The 7,606-nt window shown below is 34.4% G+C and overlaps 1 pseudogene; it reads left to right on the top strand.

The window, feature by feature from the left end:
* Nucleotides 1–3,601: 3,601 nt before the first annotated feature.
* Nucleotides 3,602–7,140, top strand: LOC108857452 (protein TPX2-like; annotated as a pseudogene).
* The last annotated feature ends 466 nt before the right edge of the window (nt 7,141–7,606 follow it).

Genomic DNA, 7,606 nt, shown 5'->3' with positions numbered 1-7,606 from the left:
CAATATCCATGTGTACACTATGAGTTGTTTTGTACTATATGAGTTGGTATGTACGATTTGTCATGGACGATAGTTTCTTTATGTGCTTAACTTAATCTCTCTCAAGTTTCAGATTGTATAAAACTCTATGCATAATACATGTTAAGTGGAACATATGTGTTCTTTCTCTTGAACTTTAACTACCAATGACAACAAGTATAGCGGGGAAATTTGGTGGTATATGTTAGCGAAGAAGAAAGATGTGATAGTGTTTTTACCATATGGATACTGAAATCCAGTGTACATGTGGATGTAAACCATATGTATACGTGGATAATTACAATTATGTGTACATGTGGATAAGGAAAACTGTGTACATGTTGCTACTAATGTACTATATAAGTTGATTAATGCAAACACATCAAGAGACGTAACATATTTGGTAGAACAAAACATAATCAGTGTTCCAAACCTGTGAATGAAAATCTGGTCTTTTTAATTTTGGTTGTTGTAACATGAGTAACATAAGTCACGCTAACTGAGAAAAAAAATTCTTGCATAGAATCGGTAAGTCTTTATAAGTAACACCTTTTTTCTACAAAAAACGAAGTAGATAGAGAGATGGTCTTCAAACCCCCAACTGTCTCTGAGTCTCCAATATAGTGTTTGCTGATTTCTGCAGCTTCTCAGCCTCTTCATCAGTCATATGCACACTAGTCACAACCACCACACCGTTACGTCCAAGCAGAGGCGGAAGACTGAGGAAGACGTCACCACTAACATGTTCTTTCCTGCTCTTTGACAAAGAAAAAACAGACAAAAAATCAAATTTTGCGATCTTAAATTCAAACTGAAATCATGTGACTTCCTCCTAAAATCCCTAAACGAGTGATCTAATTGACGGGAAGCAGAAAACGGGAAGGTAAGAGGGCAGATATGGTAGGCAGTGGAGATGGCGTAGGCGGCAGAGTTGGTGGTCTCACCTTTTTCGGATCTATAACTGCCATTGAAGAACCTTCTTTGTTAATTTCTCCACCTGTTTGGCTCACTTATTGACAAAAGTCAAATCATTTGATCTCCTTCAACTGTCTCCCTCTGCTTAAGAGATTTCATTCAGATTGTGAAATCCGATTTTGGATTGAGATGGTGGTGTTGTTCGCAACTTTTACCGTTTATAGATCTGACCGGAGCATTCAGAGCCAGATCCATCGGCGTTTGGCCGTGCCGGAAGAACCATGGATTCAATCACGTAATCTCAATCTGTGTATAATTTGAGGAGGAAAAAGATAAACTTGAGAAACATTAAAAATAATATAATTATATTTATTTTGTGACAAATAAATTAAAAAATATTGCTGAAAAGTTACGAGTGAAGGTTAAAAACAGAAGTCAAAAAGACGAGTTCTTCCGTAGATTTAGTTGGGGACAGCAAAGTAAATAACCATACATAAAGTGTCTCAGTAGTTGTGGAAGCCCCCTTGGTCCAGTGGTTTGACTAAGGGTTCATTAATGCTTCTACACCAGGAGGTCTGGGGTTCGAGCCCCAGTGAAGACGAAATTATGCGAATTAAAGAAGAGAAGGCTTACAAAAGGTTCTGCAGCATGGCGCAAGGAGTACCGTCAGGCATGGATACGATAAGGTGGCATATGAGGTGATGCAGTCAGTGACGGGTAGAATTGTCGGCTGTAAAATTGTCTGTAACGTTTTCATAGTTTGTAATAGCATAATTATGTCTCAGTAGTCTAATGTGATTTATCATGTTACCCAAAGTCAAAATGTGACTTATTACGTAAATTTCTCATATTCATTCCCCTCCAGGGGCGGATCTACAGTGTTCGGTACGGGGGCACGTGCCCCCAACTCTTTATAAAGTAAAGTTACTTGGTAACACAAACGTGCCCCCAACTCTTTATAAAGTAAAGTTACTTGGTAACACAAACAAGCTATTTCCTTTGGAACATTTGGTAAAGTGCCCCATTAAAATTCTTCTTAGTTCGAACACCCATTTTGTACTTTCCCTTCTCTTCCTCTACAATTGATGTGTTGATTGACACGTACACTTCTATAGTATTTTTCCTGCTTTTTGTTTTACTATTAATTAATATACTTTTTTATGTTTAACATGCCTTTTTCTTTCTTTATTTCTGCTTTCGTAGTTTTACTATTATACTTTCCATTTTATTTTTTATTTTTTCCGAATCACGAACTACTTTATCCTATGGACTTAGTTTCTAGTAAACAAAAAAAATAATAATAGTAAATCTCCTAGTCCCCTAGTCTATATTTGAGAAGTCATTTTGACATGTGTCATCACCATATTAATTTTGAAAGAAAAATTATGACATGGCACACATACATTGATGACATGGCTTGAAATAAATTATGACATGGATATTTAAATTTAGTGTTGATTTATATTTAAGATAATTTTTTAAAAATATGGTAATAACTTAAAGATAATTATGACATATTTACATTCAATATTGATTTATATTTAAGGTAAGTTTTTTAAATATGGCAATAATTTATATATCATAATTAATATAACAATAAATAATAAATTAAATAGAAATATAATAATAATTAAAATTTCGAAATATTATTTAGCTATATTTTTATAAGTGTATAATTTTTATTACTAAAAACAATTCTTCAAAATACTATGCATTTTTTAAAAAAATATATAATTTTTCTTTAAATAGTGACATAGACATTTACATTTATTGTTGATTTGTATTTTTAGTAAATTTTAAAAATATGTTAATAACTCATAGATCATCATTAATTTAGTAATAAATAATATAATGTTATCAATAGAAATATAATATTATTTTGGATTTTTCAAAAGTTAATTATATTTTATAATTATTATTAGTAAAAACAATTCTTCAAAATTATACAGTTTTTAAATGTAATTTTCTAATCCAATACTATTACTTTATTTTTAATATCCATAAATTTTAGAAAATTATTTAGTTTTATGTTTTGATAATTATACACTTAACAAAATTTTCTCTTACATTTACAAAATTTGATTGAATATATTTTAGAAAAAGATATACAAATATATTGCTAAATATACATTGAATAAAAATATTTTTTTAATCTTAAAGTTTTACATATGATTAAATTAAGATTATATATTGTAAGCAAATAATAAAATCAAAAATTAACAAAATAAAAAATTAATAAAATTTATATTTTAAAATAAATTATATTTTAAAACTTTTATTTCTGCACATGGTGCAGGAAAACACCTAGTAGTCTACAAAAAAACGGTAAATAATGCATTGTTTTTTTTTGTAAAGTTTAGTTCTTTATAATATTATGACCAAAACAAGTTAATATTGATAGTAACATATTATTATATAAATAACATAAACTTAAATACTTATATATTTCATATAATTTAACTGTAGCATTTAAAAACTGTTATGTTTTCTAACAATTTTATCAAAAATTTCATGTCTAAAAATAGAAACAAAATACCTTTATAAATTTCCAAGTTTATAGTAAGTTATGTTTTTTTATTAACATTTTATAGCATATATATTTTTCAATGTTTATTTTAATAATTAATTAATATTATTAATTATATTTAATATGTGCCCCCATCAAAATAGTTTTCTGGATCCGCCACTGTTCCCCTCTGAAAAAGAAGGAACCAAGAAAAAAAGAAAGAAAGTTTGTGTGATTCGATTGGATTGGATCCATAGATCATGGAAGGAACAACGGCGATTGATAAGACGTATGAGTTCTTGGCGCCGCGATGGTTTGATTTCGTTAATGGAGAGACGGAAGACGATGCTCGCCGAGCAGAGCTCTGGTTCGAATCCGCTCTAAGCTGTGCTCCCTCTCGTAAATTTTCTTTCGTTTGTCAGATAATCTCAATTGCGTTAGGGTTTTGATATTTGTGTGTTGGTTGGTTGTAGCATCGGTTCCAAGAATCAAAGCAAGGAGATCGTTCAGGGTTGAGGCAATGTGCAACTTCAACGATGCAGAAGAAGAGACGTCTGAAGAACCACTATCTGAAACAGTTTCTTCACAACCTGAGCGTGATACTATCTCTTCTGAGGCCAAAAAAGAAGATGCTACTCCAATTAACCCATCTCACATCAGGTTAGAAATCAAGGAGAACATTCCTTCTCCTAACGCAAATGCTCCACACCAAAACCACCACTGCAGCCATCTCAAGGAGGAGACCTTAAGAAGCAGCAAACTTCTAGAAAGAATCCATCTGCACTTAGGCCCAAAGGAAGTCATCAGAAGAGTGTGTTGAAGATGATGCCTCACTGCAGGGAACGAGTGTTAAGAAGAACATAGCCACTACCAATCTGATTCAGGATAATCAAGCCATCAAAAGGCAAAAGCTTGATGATGGAAGATCAAGACAGGTGACAATCCCCTTTTTTTTTCTAAGATCACCAACCTTAACTAAGTCCATATCTCACTGCATGACTGAAACGGTTTACGCTTCTCATCATTGATTAATCTTAGATTCTGAATCCAAGACCAACAACTCTACTCCACAAGACAAGACAAGGTCTCGTTAATACCGGTTTCAATGTATGCCCTCAAGTCACTAAGCATACTCATAAGGAGAACAGAAAGGTAAGTTCTGATATCCTTCATATAAAGTTTCGGACAGATCCTGGTTCTTAACTTTTGTTGTTCAATTTTTAAGGTTTATGTCCGTGAGCAACCTAAACCTTTCGTTTCAACTGCTGAGTTGATGAAGAAGTTCCAAACAAGCACGGGAGACTTGTCACTGACTCAGGCCAACGCTGATCTTCCTCACGTAAAGAAACAAAGAGACTCTTGTTAGTGTCTTTCTCTGATTCTTTTTTAATTAACTTCCATGATGGTTTCCTTGTGCAGAAGCAAACTAAGTTGATACTGACAAGACCTAAGGAGCCAGAGTTTGTGACATCCCAACGAGCTCGTCCTTTAAAAGTTAAGAGCAGTGCTGAGCTCGAGGAAGAGATGTTGGCAAAGATTCCCAAGTTTAAAGCTCGTCCTCTGAACAAGAAGGTAATGCATTCGTTTTTTCACTGTGGTATAAAGAGAAATCTAAAAAAAACTATGCATTCTCTTATTTGATGCAGATTTTGGCAGCTCCAGCTTTGCCTGAGCCACAAAGAAGCACACCACATCTACCAGAGTTTCAGGTAGAGACACTTTTTAATCATTTTTAGTAGTGAATCTGGTATTTGATCTATCTTACCACTGCAGGGGTTTCATCTTGAAACAATGGCTAGGGCGAACCAACATGCAGAGATATCTTCAATAGCTTCAACACAACAAGTGTCTAAGCAGTACGGAACTTCTTATTTGCCCACTGAAATGTTGTATGTATTCATATAACAACACCTGCTTACTTCGTTTCATGCATCTGATATGCCTCTGTATTCCAGCATAATGATTGGAAGCCTCACCTTACTGCACCGAAGGTCCCTGTGCTCCAGACAATGCTTAGAGCTCGTCCTACTAAAGCAAAAACTACTGCGGAACTTGAGCAGGAGGAACTCGACAAGGCACCCAAGTTCAAAGAAAAACCATTGAACAAAAAGATATTTGAAAGCAAAGGAGAGATGGGAATCTTTTGTAACACTAAGAAGCACATAACCATACCTCAAGAGTTCCACTTTGCTACAGATGAGAGGATATCCAAACCCAACTCTGTCTTAGATGCATTTGACAAGGTACAGAAACTGTTTAAATAATTCAAGTGGTATGTTCCATGTTTGACACAACTTCTTCTTGTCTTCAGCTCTCATTGACCTCCGACTCTTGCCATGAAAAGCCTCTACCAAGGAGCACTGCTCCAAACCCCTTCAATCATGAAAAGCCTCTACCAAGGAGCACTGCTCCAAACCCCTTCAATCTAAGGACAGAAGTATGTATTACCCACCCCACTAACAACTTCTTTGTAGTCAAGAGAGACTAACCACCAATGTTTACTGACAATGTTCTTTCAATTACTTTGTGGCATTCCCAGGAACGAGGCGCTGAAAAAGAGAAGAAGTTTGTAATGGAAGTCACACAGAAACTGATACGAGATGAAAGGGCAAGAGTTCCAAAAGCAAAACCATATCCTTACACAACGGACTTTCCCTTGGTATGCTATACCTTCCTTGCTTTGTTTTATTTGAGTTGTGAAAGAGATGGATGGTCACGTGTTCCAACTCTCAGGTACCACCAAAATCAGAACCTAAGCAATGCACAAAGCCAGAACCGTTCCAGTTAGAGAGTCTAATTAGGCACGAAGATGAAATGAGAAGAGAAATGGAAGAGAGGATGAGAATGGAGAGAGAAGAAGCACAGAAGAGGCTTTTCAAAGCACGACCAGTTATTAAAGAGTAAGAACATCTGCTGCCTCTTTTGCTTATGATCTCCAGAAAAAACTAACTATAGCTTGAACACAGGGATCCAATCCCAGTTCCAGAGAAAGTACGAAAGCCACTCACAGAAATTCAGGCGTTTGACCTCCATGTAGAGCATCGAGCTGTTGAGAGAGCAGACTTTGATCAGAAAGTAAGGTTTTCAACAATAATGAAGAACATGCATAACCAATAAAGAACATGCTTACTCCACATGCTTATTTTCATTCTATTTGGAACACACCAGATCAAAGAGAAGGAGAATAAGTACAAGAGATACCGTGAAGAGAGTGAAGCTGCAAAAATGGTAACACACACTTGACTTGTTACTATACATGTCACTTAACTTCGGTCAAGTGTAATAATACTTGAAAACATCTATCAGGTTGAGGAAGAAAGGTATCTGAAGCAAATGAGAAAGACGATGGTTCCTCATGCAAGACCTGTGCCTAACTTCAACAAACCCTTCTTACCTCAAAAGTAAGTTTCTTCACAGCACTTCTCTTGTTTCTTAGTAACCTATTGATTAAGAACTTCCATATGTCCACTCACTCACAGGTCAAACAAGGAGACAACGAGACCAAAATCCCCCAAGCTTAGAGTGATCAAGAGAACCGAGAGAAGAAAGATGATAGCTAGACCAGTTTCTGCAGCTGGATGAGATAGTTTGTAGATGCTTGAACCTACTTTTCCTATGTAAATTTAATCTATCTCGTACTAAATTTTCCTTTGTAACCTTTTTAACCACTTACTAATACCGTTGAAGTAATTTCTCTTACATATCCTGATTCAAAATTGTAAAAAAATTTACTCCCTCTGTTTTAATATACTTGATTTTTTAGAGAAATTTTATTGTTTCATAATAGATGATATTTGCACAAATCTATGTATCTTTAACTTTATTAAAAACTGTGTAACCAATTGAATTTTTATTATTTATATTTATAATTAAATAAATCAGTTTTAAATAATAGTTTAGTAATAATTTTAATAAAAAGATAATTTTCCTTAATATTTGTGCATAGAGGTAAAACATCAAATAATATGAAATTGGAGAGAGTATTATCTTAATGATACAAATAGCTTCATCCTTGACACCAAGGAGCCAAATACTAAAGCTAATGTTAAATCTTAGTGCATATCAGTTTAATTCATTTTTACTAGGTGTTTATTAGGGACAAATGTCCCACATCTAGTCCAAAGTCGGTCCATCAATCCTTGCCCAAGTATTCCGAAATTGATTCTC

This window comes from Raphanus sativus, chromosome 5, assembly GCF_000801105.2.
Source record: "Raphanus sativus cultivar WK10039 chromosome 5, ASM80110v3, whole genome shotgun sequence".
Lineage (NCBI taxonomy): Eukaryota > Viridiplantae > Streptophyta > Magnoliopsida > Brassicales > Brassicaceae > Raphanus > Raphanus sativus.
This window is presented reverse-complemented; position numbering and strand designations above follow the sequence as displayed.